This window comes from Scyliorhinus canicula, chromosome 2 (assembly GCF_902713615.1).
Source record: "Scyliorhinus canicula chromosome 2, sScyCan1.1, whole genome shotgun sequence".
Taxonomy (NCBI): domain Eukaryota; kingdom Metazoa; phylum Chordata; class Chondrichthyes; order Carcharhiniformes; family Scyliorhinidae; genus Scyliorhinus; species Scyliorhinus canicula.
Genome location: NC_052147.1, coordinates 204,989,595 through 205,005,349, shown reverse-complemented (window position 1 = coordinate 205,005,349; position 15,755 = coordinate 204,989,595). Strand labels below are relative to the sequence as shown.

Sequence of the window (15,755 nt, the reverse complement as noted above, 5' to 3'; positions counted from 1 at the left end):
GGCCCGTAGGCCCCGAAATGCTGCGCCCTGTACTCCGACTCCGCCCCCAAATGACACATGCGACTCATGGGGGCCGCCATCTTGGGCGCCATCTTCCTCGCCGCCCGCCACGTGCGATCCACGGGGGTGGCCATCTTCTTCCAACTCAGAAATTCGACTAGAAGATTACGAACTCAGAGGGCAGTCATCACGGGGCTACTCCAGCACAGCTGATCGAGCCGCCGACTACCCGCAACTCAGCGCAGTGACACTGGACCAGTCGCGTCCAAAGCACCTCCGCAACTCTATGATGACCGTTGAAATCAACGGGTTTAGGACATCGTGCCTCTTCGACTCTGAGAGCACCGAGAGCTTCGTACACCCAGAACTGGTAAGACGCTGTTCGCTCCCTATTTTCCCTGCACGGCAAACGATCTCCCTCGCTTTGGGCTCCCACTCTGTTCACCTACATGGGTGCACCGTCGCGACCCTAACGATCCAGGGCACTAGCTACTCAAACTTCCAGCTGTACGTGCTCCCTGCACTCTGCACCCCACTCCTACTGGGACTCGATTTCCAGTGCAACCTCAAAAGCCTCACACTCAGTTTCGGCGGGCCCTTGCCCCCACTCACTATTTGCAGAAACGCCACCCTAAAAATCAACCCCCCTCCACTCTTTGCCAATCTCACGCCGGACTGCAAACCCGTAACCACTCGCAGCAGGCGATACAGCCTGCAGGACAGGGTATTTAACAGAACCGAGGTCCATAGGCTCCTACGTGAGGGGATCATAGAGGCCAGTAACAGCCCCTGGAGAGCTCAGGTGGTGGTCGTCAAGACCGGGGAAAAGTTCCGAATGGTAGTGGACTATAGCCAGACCATTAATCGGTTCACGTTCCTTGATGTGTATCTCCTCCGCAGAATTGCAGACAGCACAGTAGCATTGTGGATAGCACACTCGCTTCACAGCTCCAGGGTCCCAGGTTCGATTTCGGCTTGGGTCACTGTCTGTGTGGAGTCTGCACATCCTCCCCATGTGTGCGTGGGTTTCCTCCGGGTGCTCCGGTTTCCTCCCACAGTCCAAAGATGTGCAGGTTAGGTGGATTGGCCATGATAAATTGCCCTTAGTGTTGGGTGGGGTTACTGGGTTCTGGGGATAGGGTGGAGGTGTTAACCTTGGGTAGGGTGCTCTTTCCAAGAGCCAGTGCAGACTCGATGGGCCGAATGGCCTCCTTCTGCACTGTAAATTCTGGTGAATCAGATCGCCCACTATAAAGTCTTTTCCATGGTGGATCTGAAGTCTGCATACCATCAGCTCCCAATCCGCCCGGAGGACCGCCACTTCACGGCGTTTGAGGCCGACGGCCGCCTCGTCCACTTCCTCCGGGTTCCCTTTGGCGTTGCTAATGGGGTCTCGGTGTTCCAACGAACAATGGACCGAATGGTGGACCAGTACAGGCTGCGGGCCACATTTCCGTACCTGGATAACGTCACCATCTGCGGCCATGACCAGCAGGAACCTGACGCTAACCTCGATCGATTTCTCCAGACTGCCCAGAAACTCAACCTCACGTGTAACACGGAGAAATGTGTTTTCCGTACGACCAGGCTAGCCATCCTCAGCTATGTCGTGGAGAACGGAGTCCTGGGCCCCGACCCGGACCGTATGCGCCCCCTCTTACAACTCCCTCTCCCTCATTGCCCCAGGATCCTCAAACGGTGCCTGGGATTCTTCTCGTATTATGCCCAGTGGGTCCCTCAGTATGCGGACAAAGCCCGCCCACTATTTAAGGCCACACTCTTCCCTCTATCGGATGAGGCTCGTCAGGCCTTCACTCGTATCAAGGAGGACATCGCCAAAGCGGCCATGCGGGTGGTGGATGAATCCACTCCCTTTCCAGATAGAGAGCGACGACTCAGAGGTCGCCCTCGCAGCCACACTAAATCAGGCTGGGAGACCAGTCGCATTTTTCTCCCGAACCCTCTCCGCTTCGGAACTTCGACACTCCTCGGTCGAAAAGGAAGCACAAGCCATCGTGGAAGCTATACGTCACTGGAGGCACTACCCCGCAGGTAGGAGGTTCACCCTCATCACCGACCAAAGATCCATTGCCTTTATATGCGACAACTCTCAAAGGGGCAAAATCAAAAATGATAAGATCTTACGGTGGAGGATCGAACTCTCCACCTGCAAGTACGATATTATGTACCGACGAGCCCCCAAATGCCCTGTCCCGTGGCACGTGCGCCAGCGCGCAAGACGACCGCCTGAAAGCTATCCACAATGACCTCTGCCACCCGGGGGTCACCCGGCTCGCCCACTACGTCAAAGCCCGAAATCTGCCTTTCTCCACAGAGGAGGTGAAAGCCATCACCAGGGACTGCCCAATCTGTGCGGAGTGCAAACCGCACTTCTATAGACCAGACAGGGCCCACCTGGTCAAGGCTTCTCGGCCCTTTGAACGCCTCGCTATCGATTTCAAAAGACCACTCCCCTCGACCAATAGGAATGTGTACTTCCTGAACGTCATCGACGAGTTCTCTCATTTTCCCTTTGCTATCCCGTTCCCCGATATGACCTCCCACACAGTCATTAGGGCCCTGCATAGTATCTTCACCCTGTTTGGTTTCCCCAGCTACGTACACAGCGACAGGGGTTCGTCCTTTATGAGCGACGAGCTGCATCAGTACCTGCTCGAAAAGGGCATTGCCTCGAGCAGGACTACCAGCTACAACCCCAGGGGGAACGGGCAGGTGGAGAGGGAGAACGTGACAGTCTGGAAGACCGTCCTACTGACCCTCCGGTCCAGGAAGCTCCCGACCTCCCATTGGCAGGAAGTCCTCCCCGACGCGCTCCATGCAATTAGGTCCCTCCTATGCACCGCCACCAACCAGACCCCTCACGAGTGGCTATTTGTTTTTTCCAGGGGCACTACCACGGGGCATTCGCTCCCGGCATGGTTAAAGACACCGGGCCCGGTTCTCCTCCGGAAGCACGTCCAGACTCACAAGACTGACCCACTCGTAGAGAGAGTGCTCCTGCTCCATTCAAACCCACACTACGCATTTTTAGAGTACCCTGACGACCGTCAGGACACTGTTTCCCTCCGGGACCTGGCACCTGCAGGATCCAACTCCGACACCACCGCCGCTGAGATACCCCTCCCAACCCCCCGCGCCCGGCGCCCCCACGCCTGCAGTTGCGCTGCCCGTGCTCCGCGCCCCCGCGCCATTCGGTTTCTGGCGCTCCCCGTCACCAGGCGAACCAGTCGGATACGAAGCTCTGGACGAATCACCCCCGGAGTCCGCCATGGTTGCCTCGCCGACCACCACCGCCCAGCCACCAGAAGAGACTGCAACCCCGGTGCTTCGTCGATCCCAGAGGACGACTCGGCCGCCAGATCGACTTAACCTGTAATTTATAACCTGTAAGTTGTAACTTGTAACTTGTAATTCGCAATTGGAAATTGGTAGACACATCACCCCCGCTGGAATCAATTTTTACAGGGGGTGAATGTGGTGAATCACAGTCCGTGTAATTCACACTGTTATTATATATGATGTACTATGTCTATGTAAGCTCGGTATACGAGCAGTTGCGTGGCTCTGCCCCTCGGGGGAGATGAGGAGTTTGTACTGGGCTCCACCCTTGGCTCCGCCCATGGCTCCTCCCACTAACTGGAAGTATAAAGCCTGGCAGTCTGAGCCTGCCTGCCAGTTCATCTCGTCGCAGGCAGGCTCCGTTGTAAGATCATTAAAACCACTGTTCACTTCCAACTACGTGTCATGTGAATTGATGGTCACATCAGGTGGCATGGTAGAACAGTGGTTAGCACTGTTGCTTCACAGCGCCATGGACCCGGGTTTGATTCTTGGCGCGGTTCACATGTCTGTGTGGGTTTCCTCCGGGTGCTCCGGTTTCCTCCCACAGTCCAAAGATGTGCAGGTTAGGTGGATTGGTTATGATAAATTGTCTTGTAGTGTCCAAAGGTTAGATGGGATTACTGGGATAGAGAGGAAGCTTGGGCTTAGGTAGGGTGCTCTTTCCAAGCACTGGTGCAGACTTGATGGGCTGAATGGCCTCCTTCTGCACTGTAAATTCTATGATTCTATGATTAGTAAGACACATGACATGTTCACCCTTATTGAAAGGGGATTGGAGTACAAGAATAGGTCTTGCTACAATTGTTCAAGGTTTTAGTGAGACCTCACCTGGAATACTGTGCACAGATTTAGTCTGCATAAACAAGGAAGGATATATATACATAGGAGGTATTACTGGGGCTGATTTAGCAACTGGGGCTGGTTTAGCAAAGGGCTAAATCGCTGGCTTTTAAAGCAGACCAAAGCAGGCCAGCAGCACGGTTCAATTCATTTACCAGCCTCCCGGAACAGGCACCGGAATGTGGCGACTAGGGGCTTTTCACAGTAATTTATTTTAAAGCCTACTTGTGACAATAAGCGAATTTCATTTAATTTCATTTTCATTTCATTTCAGTGATTCCAGGGATGAAAGAGTCCTCCAATAATGAGAGGCTCAGTAAATTGGGTCTATGCATTCTGGAATTTCGAAGAATGAGCAGTGATCTATTCAAAACACTGAAGGGGCACGTCAGGGTAGATACTGAGAGAATAAAAGCAAAAATGCTGCAGATGCTGGAAATCTGAAATAAAAACAGGAAATTCTGGAAAATCTCAGCAGGTCCAGCTACATCTGTGGATAGAGAAATAGAGTTGACGTTTCTAGCCCAATATGAATATTTTCCTGAATTGGAGAGAGGTAGAAATGTGATGGGTTTTATACTATTGGAAAAGTGGGCAAGGAGCAGTTGGTGAAAAATAATTGGTCAGGGGTCAGTTAGAGGGCAAGAGATTAAATAACAAAGATGTCATGGAACACAAGACAAAGGGAGTGGTAATGATAGCACGAAAGACTGAAATATAGGTCGAGAATAGGTGTTATTAGCAGAATAAAAGTCAGTACTGTCTGAAAGAAAATAGCAGAATATGTTAATAACAGAGAAACAGTCAGCATATCTGAAAGCAAAATCATTAGATCAAGATACAGACTGGTACTTGGAGTGGGGGGAAAGAAAAATCAAAATAGAGGACAAAGGTCATGGTCTAAAATTGTTGAGTTCAATGTTGCATTCATAGGGCTGTAGGGTACCTGACTAGAATATGAGGTGCTATTCGCAGAAAGGTGAGCATGAGAGCAAGTGGGCGAATTGAAGGGGCAAGTGAACAGAAGGTTGGGGTCATACTTGTGGACTGAGCAAAGCTTTTCCTCAAAGCGGCTACCCAATCTGCATTTAGTCTCCCCAATATAGAGCAGACCACATTGTGAGCAGGTATTATGCTGGGTTTGCGGAATTGGTGGAGGATGTTCCTTCGAATGTAGAGGCTGATGGGGTGGAAGTGAGAACATCATGCTTTGGGAAGGGAGAGGAAGCGTGAGGACAGATGTGTGGGAAATGGGCTGGACACAGTTGAGATCCCGGTCAACCACAGAACAGGGGAAATCTGTGACTGAGGAAAAAGTAAGACATGTCAGAAGATCTGTTATGGAAGATAGCATCATCAGAACAGATGTGACGGAGATGGAGAAACTGGAAGAGCGGAATGGTGTCCTTACAGGAAACCGGGTGTGAGGAGATGTAGTCGAGGTAGTTGTGGGAGTTGGCGGACTGGCAATGAATATTGGTGGACAGCCTGTTACCAGAAATGGAGCCAAAGAAGTCAAGGAAGAAAAGGGAAGTTTCAGAGGTGGACCATGTGAAGGTGAGAGAAGGGTGGAAATTGAATGCAAAATTGTTCATTTTTTTCTAGGTCCAAACGAGAGCACCAAGTGGCACTGATACAGTCATCGATGTAATGGAAAAAGAGTTGTGGGAGGAGATTTCAGTAGGACTGGAACAAGTAACATTCCACACACCCTAAAAAGACAGACACAACTGGGGCCCAGGCGGGTACCCATAACCACACCTTCTATTTGTAGAATGAGACAAGTTAAAGAAGAATTTGTTCAATGACAGATGGTGGTGGTGGATGGGACTGTTTAGACCTCTGTTCAAGGAAGAAGTGGAGAGCCAATCGGACCATTCTCGTGGAGGGTGGAGATATAGAGGGTTTGGACATCCATTGTGATGAGGTGCCAGTTAGGGCCAGGAAACTGGAATTTGTCATAGGGCGTCAGAAGAATCATGAATGTATGTGGGAAGAGATTGGACAAGGGAAGAAAAAATACTCAAGATAGGAAGAAATTAAGTTCATTTGGGCAGGAACAGGCTAAAATGAGGGTCTACCAGGACAGTCCTGTTTCTGGATTTTGGGAAGGAGGGACTGAGGTTGGAGGCTTTGGAGGGAAGATCTCCAGAAGAGATGTGGTCAGTGACAATCCTGGAAACAATGGCTTGATGTTTGGTGACGGGGTCACAGTAAAGATTGAGGTAAGAAGTGTCTGAGAGTTGGCGCTCTGCCTCTGTAAGGTAAAGATTTGTACTCCGGGCAACAGCACCACCTTTGTCAACAGGTTTGATAACAAAGTCAAGGTTGAACCTGAGAGAATGAAGTGCAGCTATTTCAGAGGGAGTTAGCTTAGAGCTTTGGGGAGGTGCAGAGAAATTAAGACAACTGATGTCCGACTGACAGTTCTTAATGAAAAGATCAAGAGTGGATAAGAGGCTAGATGGATGGGTCTAGGTGGATGGAGAATGCTGGAGGCAGGTGAAAAGGGGGAGAAGGGGGAGAAGTCCTGCCCAAAGAGGTGAGCACAGAGGTGACGGAAGAAGAGTTCAACATCGTACTGAAGCCAAAATCCATTGAGGTGAAAGCAGAAGGGTATAAAACCGAGTCCTTTGCTGAGCACAAATAATTCAGCATCAGAGAGGGAAAGATCAAATGGTATAGTGAATAGATGACAAGAGCTGGGATTAGTAGAAGGGATGGGGTCAGAGGGAAGATAAGGGAAGAAGAATCTGGAGGGACATTGATACCAATAAATTGTTGGAGCTTACTTTCCTTAACATCTGAAAGGAAGAGAAAAAGTTGTGTTATGGCATTGGATGAGCTGAAGAATGAAATGGAGCTGGGGACAAGGACAGCTTTAGGATAGGGTGAGTCAGTGTTGGTGGAGAGAGGGGTTGAGCATATACATATGAGTGTGCATGGCACTGAGTGTGGATTTTAGAATGTGGCGACAGTGACTGACCAAGGAATGGTTGTATGTTTCAGAGATTCAAAACATTAAGGATGAAACTTCAATTGGAATCCACATGGGGTAAGTCAGAGCCAGAAACAGTCACCAGTGAAGGGAATGTGACTGTGAAAGTGAGTTTTGGTAAACATTTTATCAAACACCAGGGCCTCATTGCGTATGGCTTGGCGACGATGAGGCCGTTGAATCTTGTGAGAGGCCTCTCGCGAGAGTCACAATGCTTGAAATGTCTGGCAAAATTCAACAGAATCATAGAATCCCGACAGTGCAGAAGGAGGCCACTCGGCCCGTCGGATCTGCACCAGCCCTTTGAAAGAACACTCCACGCAAGCCTACTCCCCGACCTATCCCAATAACCCTTTTCCTAACTTACACATCTTTAGACTCTAAGGGACAATTGATCATGGCCAATCCACCTAATTTGCACAACTTTGGACTGTGGGTGGACACTAGAGCACCCGGAGGAAACCCACACAGACACGGGAAGAACGTGCAAACTCCACACAGTCACCCAAGACCGGAATTGAACCCAGGTCGCTGCCGCTGTGAGGCAGCAATGCTGACCACTGTGCCACCGTGCTGCTCTCGCGAAACATTGCTTTCTGGTTCTGGCCCTCACTGGGCAAGATCCAGATCAGAATATTTAAGTGAGCCATTAGGCCTGGGTGCTGGGTTGCCTATTGCTCGAGGATGGCGTAAGAGATTTTGGGTGCAGTAAGGTGGGAGGAGGGGGTGATGGTTCCGGGAGACGCGGTGGGGTGACTGAGGGGATTCGAAAGATCGTGGAGGCATTTAAAAATGGTGCCCCAATCCGCGAGCCCTCTTCCTGCACTGGTGAGCTGAGCTGGTCTGTGCAGGAAATTATGTAAGTGCGGCCTCGGCCGGGCATTCCCCGTCGAGGCCAAAAAATCAGCAAAGCGGCATTAAATCGTGGTGTCTTTCTCAGCGCTGTAAGCACCAAGAAACACCCCGCTAAACACGCCCGAAACGGGACTCTGTTTTTGTTCCATCAAACCTCGCCCCAGGAGGGAAATTGAAAACCATGAACGCGAACAAAGTGAAAGAGCCAAAAAGAAATCCCGTCAAAGAGAAGAGCAGAACTTCTTCAACGTAGATAGTCTTGGAAAAGAAGTGGCAGTGAACTAAACACTAAAACAAAAGCAAAATACTGCAGATGCTGGAAATCTGAAATAAAAACAAAATGATTGAAAGCTCAGCAGGTCGAGCAGCATCTGTGGAGAGAGAAACAGAACCAATTTCTTCTTCAAAACCGAAGATTGGGAGAATTGTGATGGGTTTTACGCTGTTGTAAAAAGGGGAGGGGGACAGACGAAACAAAATAGTGAAGTTTGGGGGGGCTGAAGGTTGAGATTGGAATCAAGAGGACGAGTTTGGGGTCTAGGCGGCGAACGTGAGGTTGGAAATTTGGCCAAGGTTGGGGTCAAGGGCTAAGTGTGAGGATCAAGTTGAAGTCTAGGGGGTGAGGATGGGGTCAGGGATGAGATGGAGTCCAGGGAATGGTGCTGGAGTCTCTGAAGTGAGGATCGAGGTTGGGATGAAGAGGTGAGGGTGATGATCGAGGTTGGCAGTTAATCTGGTAGCATTGGGGTCGAGGAGGTGGCCATGAGCTCTTGTGGGGTATGGTTGAGGATCGAGGTAGAGGTCCAGGGGGTGAGGTTCGGGTCAGGTAGTTGGGGGTGAGGATAGGGGTTGGGGTCTCAGGGGCAGTGTCAGCGTTTGGGGATGAGAGTGCAAATCAAGGTTGGAGTCTAGTGAATGAGGATCAAGGTTGGCATCTACTGGGTGAGGGTGAGGATTGATGTTGGGGTCTAGGGAGTGACACGGGGTCCAGAGTGTGAGGTTGGTGTCTCGGGCTGAAGTTGGGGTTTAGGGGTGAGAGTGGAATTTGAGGTTGCGGTCTAGGGATTAAGCGGGCAAGGATTGAGGTTGAGATCATGGGGGTGATGTTAGGATCTAGGGGTGAGGGTAGAAAGTGGGATCTAGAGAGTGAGGTTGGGGTCGAGGGGGTGAGGTTGGGGATTGAGGGGATTTGGTGTGGCATTGTAGCACAGTGGTTAGCACTGTTGTTTCACAGGCCAGGGGTCCAGGTTCAATTCCCAGCTTGGGTCACTGTCTGTGTGGAGCCTGCAGGTTTCCCCGTGTCTGCGTGGGTTTCCGTCAGGTGCTCTGGTTTTCACCCACAGTCCAAAGATGTGCAGGTTAGGTGGATTGGAAACACAAAATTGCCCTTAGTGTCCAACAAAAAGGCTAGGTGGGATTATAGGGATGGGGTGGAAGTGTGGGCATAAGTAGGGTGCCCTTCCTAAGGGCCGGTGCTGACTCGATGGTCCAAATGGCCTCCTTCTGCACTGTAAATTCTATGATTCTATGTTGAGGTTGGGTCTGGGGTTGAGGTTGGAGATTGAGATTGGAGTCCAAGGAGTGATGTTGGGGACAAGGTTGGAGTCTAGTGGTGGCCCAGTGGGTGTGGTTGGAGATCGAGGTTCGGGTCTAGGGGGTGAGGTTGGAGATTGTGGTTGGGGTCTAGGCGGTTAGGTTGGAGATCAGGGTTGGGGTCCAGGGGTGAGATTGGGGATCAAGGTTGGGGTGTAGGGGGTGAGGTTGGGGATCAGGGTTGGGGTCCAGGGGGTGCGGTTGGGGATCGAGGTTGGGGTGTAGGGGGTGAGGTTGGGTCGAAGTTGGGGTGTAGGATGTGAGGTTGGGGATCGAGGTTGGGGTCTGGGGTGTGAGGTTAGATTCTAGGGGGTGCAGTTGGAGATTGTGGTTGGGGTCTAGTGGGTGCGGTTGGGGATCGAGGTTGGGGTCTAGGGGGTGCGGTTGTTGTCTGGGCAGTATCGTTGGGGATCGAGGTTGGGGTCTGTGCAGTGTCAGGTTGGGGACCGTGGCTGGGGTCCAGGGGGGGATCGAGGTTGAAGTCTGAGGATGAGGTTGGGGTCTGGGGCAAGGTTGGGGATCGTGGTTGGGGTCTGGGGGTGAGGTTGGGGATCGTGGTTGGAGTCCAGGGTGTAAGGTTGGGGATCGGGGTTGAGGTTGGGGGACGAGGTTGGGGATCGTGGTTGGAGTCTGAGGATGAGGTTGGGGTCTGGGGTGAGTTTAGGGATCGTGGTTGGGGTCTGGGGGTGAGGTTGGGGATCGTGGTTGGAGTCCAGGGTGTAAGGTTGGGGATCGGGGTTGAGGTTGGGGGATGAGGTTGGGGATCGTGGTTGGAGTCTGAGGATGAGGTTGGGGTCTGGGGTGAGTTTAGGGATCGTGGTTGGGGTCTGGGGATGAGGCTGGGGATCGAAATTGGAGTCCGGGGGTGAGGTTGGGGGTCCAGGGGTGAGGTTGGGGTCTGGGGATCGAGGTTGGGGTCTAGGGGTGAGGTTGGGGTCTGGGGATCGAGGTTGGGGTCTAGGGGTGAGGTTGGGGTCGAGGGGTGAGGTTGGGGTCTAGGGGTGAGGTTGGGGGTCCAGGGGTGAGGTTGGGGTCTGGGGATCGAGGTTGGGGTCAAGGGGTGAGGTTGGGGTGTAGTTGGGTTAGGGTATCGAGGTTGAGGTCGAAGGGGGTGATCCCCCTTCGTTTGTCAAGTCACCCACTGCAGTTACCGCACCGGCCGTCAGGTGGCGCCGTGAAGCTCCTTTTTCTTCACTCCCCTGAATCGGCGCCATTTCGAGCAGGACTGAGGTGAGTTTAGTCGTTTTGGTTAATAATTGACAAGTTACTGATATAGAAGGAGCTAACCTTTGTCATTCCCTTTTATCCATTTTAGACCTATCCTCAAAATTCACTGTGCATCTGTTTCGCCCGATGTCTTTTCTCGGCACGGCGACATGTTGTTTATTTATTAATGAACATCCTTATTTGGTTTTCCTGCGATCCCGCTCCCGTGGGGCTGAAATCCAGCCCATTGCAGGCCCAGCTGTCACCTGTCCCCCGGGGCGGCTGGGGTCCTGCTGCCATTAACTTCAGCTCCTTCTGCATTGTAGGGATTCAATGTCATTCAAGTTGCTGAAACTCAATACAATATTTAGTGTCAATCTTCAAGTTGTCCGAGACCATTCATGTGGACAGTGGAAAACAGATACTATGGTTGTGAGAGCAGAGATAGAGAGAGAGAGAAGGGGAACAGATCCAGATCAGCCAAAAACCATCAACAGACAGAGAATTGGGACTAGCTTTTACCTACCAAGCTTTTGCTACTGGGATTTGACTGCATTGTGACTGGAGTGAAGCTACTGCAAGTGGTGAGCCGAATCCGTCGTCAAAAACTTCCAAAAATCCATTTATTCAATGAACCAGAAGGAAATGACAAGCCCGCAATGCATCACAGGATAATCCAGGGTGACAGTGAAATTTTGGACTCTTAAGACTCCTTTTGTAATCACCTTTTCATATGTATGTTTTTGTGTGTGGGCATGTGTGTGTGTGTGTTTGTCTGTGTGTGTGAGTGGATGCCGTTGCGAATACATTCAGGTGTTGAGAAATAAACACTTAACCTCCTTTAAACTTACGAGAAAACCTGACTTTTGCCTGTTCTTGAAAGTTATTGGGCGAGATTCTCCGCAAATGCGGAGAATTGTAAAGGCTGCCGTGGGACAGGCCGTGACCCACAGCAGCCTTCACGGCCACTTCCGGGGCCGATTCTCCCCCCCCCCCCCGGTCGGGGCTAGGAGCTCGGTCACGGCGGCGCGGCCTTGACGACGGTCGTCAAGGCCGCACGTCAAGCGGCTGACGCGGCCGATGACGTCAGCCACACATGCGCAGGTTGGACGCGCAGTTGGCGTCTTTCTCCTCAGCCACCCGGCAAGACGTGGCAGCTTGATCTTGCCGGGCGGCGGAGGGGAAAGAGTGCGTCTGTTTTGGACGTGAGCCCGATGATCGGTGGGCACCGATCGCGGGCCTGACCCCTCCCGAGCGCAGTCGTGGTGCTCCCGTGCCAATCGGGCCTCTAGATGCCCCAAATGGGCATCTGGCGTCCGTTTCACGACGGCAGCAAGCAGATGTGTTTGCTGCCGTGGTGAAACGGGCGTGAAGGCCCGGCCGCTCGGCCCATCGGCCTCGGAGAATTGGCGAGCACCGATTTGTGGCGTGGGGGGGGGGGGGCGGGGATAGCGGGAGGGCGTGAAAAATGTCGGGAGGCCCTCCCGCTATTCTCCCACCCGACGTGGGAGGCGGAGAATCGCGCCCATTGTTTCTCTTTAAAACAGATCTGTCGAAGGGCAGCACATGGCGCAGTGGTTAGCACTGCCGCCTCACAGCGCCGAGGTCCTAGGTTCGACCCCGGCTCTGGATCACTGTCCGTGTGGGTGGAGTTTGCACTTTCTCCTCATGTTTGCATGGGTTTCACCCCCACAACCCAAAGATGTGCAGGCTAGATGGATTGGTCACGCTAAATTGCCCCTTATTTGGAAAAAATGAATTGGGTACTCTAAATGTATGGCCATCTGTCGCTGGTCAGTCGAGAAGTAGAAAAAAGGGGGGGACCATTCTACCATCTCTCCCTGATCCGTAACACCACCACTTTCTCAAGGGCAATTAGAGATGTGCCAGCAACGCTCACATCTCACAAAAGTATGTGATGGCTTCTTGGAAAGAGTTTGGCTTCTGTGCTACCTGATTAAAATTGAAACCTGACTCCCGAGTTAGACTGGCAGTTTCAGGTGATCTGCATTTAAGCTCGCTTTTCATCAACTCAGAATTAACAGTATAACTCCAACCTAAGATGATTTGCCTAATATTATAATAGACCTTAGGAAGCTATCACGACAACTGGAAATATGACGTGAGGAACACAATTCTGCAAGTATAGACCAGAAATTAATGAATTTACATTACATGTGTAAGGAATGTATGGGTGCAGCACTCACCAAGTCTAAGCATGTTACCAATTAAAGATTGCTTAACCAATATCCCATCAGCCAGGGTAGCACGGTGGCGTAGTGGGTTAGCACTGTGGCCTCACGGCGCTGAGGTCCCAAGTTTGATCCCGGCTCTGGGTCACTGTCCGTGTGGAGTTTGCATATTCTCCCCGTGTTTGCGTGGGTTTCTCCCCCACAACCCAAAAATGTGCAGGGTAGGTAGATTGGCCATGCTAAATTGCCCATTAATTGGAAAAATGAATTGGGTACTCTAAATTTATAACAAAGTAAAAAAAATCCCATCAGCCAAGAAAAAAATTGAACAATCATAAACCATGTTTTACACGCTACTTATTGTACATCTATTTAGCTATAAATCTACATATTTTCTGTCCAGTTAAATCACTCATCTGTCACACTTGTCAAACTTTTGTGTTATTATTTAACATTGAAATCGCCTTGGGTAACAGTTTACAATTGACATCGCTGATGAGTTTATTTGATGCCTCTCAATTTTGCTTTTCATGTTCCAATTTTACTTTTATGTAAAGCTTTTAGCTTTCTATACATTATACCTACTTTTATGGTCATATTTTAATTTTTAAACTTTTTGTCTTTTCTATTCTCCAGCTCCTTTTCTTTGGTTAGCTGCCTGTGTCTGCACTCTTATGATACTCCGCTATTGGGCTGTGCATTTTCGCTTCTTATTTTTAACCTCAGCCTTCTCTGCAACAAGGGTTGCTTCGTGCTCTCAAGGAACCTTTCTTTATGCATCACACCCCTTGGTTCAGACTTGCTTGTACTGCCCACCTAACCCATCCCAGTTCCCTCATGACAAACTATCCTGTTGTTTCAAAGTGGCCCACTTACAACTCTGCCATTCTCCCACCAGTGATGATTGAAGATGTGAGGAAAATTGGATTATAAATGTAGTGGGCAATTTAAGGTTAAAAGCCTGGGGCTAGAATGTGTTTTATTGCAATGGTCACGTCTTTTAAAAAGGAGAGTTCTGTTATGCATGGCATGGGTAGTTTTAGCAGCCAGCATGTGAAATTGACCAAGGGATGTGCTTTTCAGTCTGGGTGAATGTCTAGTGGTTTGCCCGGGGAAGTCCCTGGCATTGATGTGCTTTAGCAGCCTTCAGAGATAATAGACCCGATCTAGCCGAATGGGAATAGATTGCCATAGCAAGCGCTTTTAGCCGTTGTTTCCTGGTGCTCCAAGTGCCGAGAAACACTGCTATTGAGCGCGACTCCGGTTAGACACAGGGCCTCAGTGCGGAACGTGTAGCCAAGGCCGCACTTCGTCCCATTTCCTGCACAGAGGGGCCCTGCTGATCTCTCAACCCCAGCCGCGACCGCTGAACCCCCTCCAAAGCCCCAACTCGTCTATAAGGGAGTCCTCGGGGGGGGGGGGGGGGCTGCACCCCACCACGTGGCACCCCGGGCCTGAACCCCATCAGTACAAAATGCCAGCTTGGCACCTTGGCAGTGCCAGACTGGCACCCAAGTGGCACTGCCTGGGTGCCAGGTTGGCAGTCCCAGAGTACCACCCTGCCCAGAGGGCAAGAACCTGGGGACTTCCAGACGCCTGGGAGACCCCCTCGAGTAGAGACCAGGACTGAATGGTGCTTGCCCAAGGTCTCCGAGGCAAAGGAGATAGATACCAATACCTTGGTAACCTCAGGTAACTGCATATTACAGTGAGACTAGCTGTTTCGCTCTAATATGCAGATTTGCCAAAAAATGATCCCGCCCACAATGGCAGGATTCACATCGTGACATCTCGCGAGATCGTGTTAGATCTCACGAGGTGTCGTGAGCCGGGAAAATCCTTGAAGCGGGGTCTCCCAGTGTCTGTTGGCCATGTTGCGGCGCAGCACGCTCACATTGAGGCGCAATGTTCCCGGTAGATCGTACAGAATGTGTTTTCAGCTTTTGGAGATTAGGTAATTTCTGGGTGGAGCTCAAAAGGTCAGAGAGGCAGTTCGTTTGGAGAAGCTTTGAGAGAGAGGAGCTGAGTTCTGATCTGCCTGACTCTGAGTCCACAATTTTTGCCAAGTAGGATAGGTATAAAAAAAAGAGTAAGAATATTTTAAAGCAGAGCAATCTTGTCTGAAAACAAGAAATAACCTAATTGAAGCAGCTATTTGAAGAAATTCAGCCAGAGTCTGAAGGGGCTCCAACCAGATCCAAATCTGTTTTATAAAAAGCCCTGTTAATTTTAAATTGGATGAAGAGCTGTATATTTCTCTTCTTAATGTTTAATGGGAAACTATAATTGTGTTAAGGGGTAATTGTAAACTGTTGTTTTCAGGTGTGAAGTTAAAAGTACTGTATTCATAATATAGTTTTGTTTTAGAAATACCAACGCCCTACTTTTTCATGCAATCACTCCTGGAGCAAATCATTCTTTCGCACAGTCTTACAAATAAACTAAAATATTGTGATTTTGGTCCAGTATCCCAGTCACTGTTGGGGTCTCGGATGGGATTATAATTTGCTCCCTGTCCTCACTGTTCTTTCATATTAGATAGATAGATAGATAGAACAGTACAGCACAGAACAGGCCCTTCAGCCCTCAATGTTGTGCCGAGCCATGATAACCCTACTCAAACCCACGTATCCACCCTATACCCGTAACCCAACAACCCCCCCTTAACCTTACTTTTTTTTATTAGGACACTACGGGCAATTTAGCAT

The 15,755-nt window shown here is 50.5% G+C and overlaps 1 protein-coding gene across 1 annotated transcript in view; it reads left to right on the top strand.

Annotated features, from left to right (window-relative positions):
• Positions 1-10,829: 10,829 nt before the first annotated feature.
• Positions 10,830-15,755, top strand: part of LOC119961899 (solute carrier family 40 member 1-like) — a 125,508-nt gene continuing 120,582 nt past the window's right edge. The window contains exon 1 of the mRNA XM_038789407.1: positions 10,830-10,879. The gene's annotated coding sequence lies outside the window, so the exon portion shown is untranslated. The remainder of the gene's footprint in view (positions 10,880-15,755) is intronic.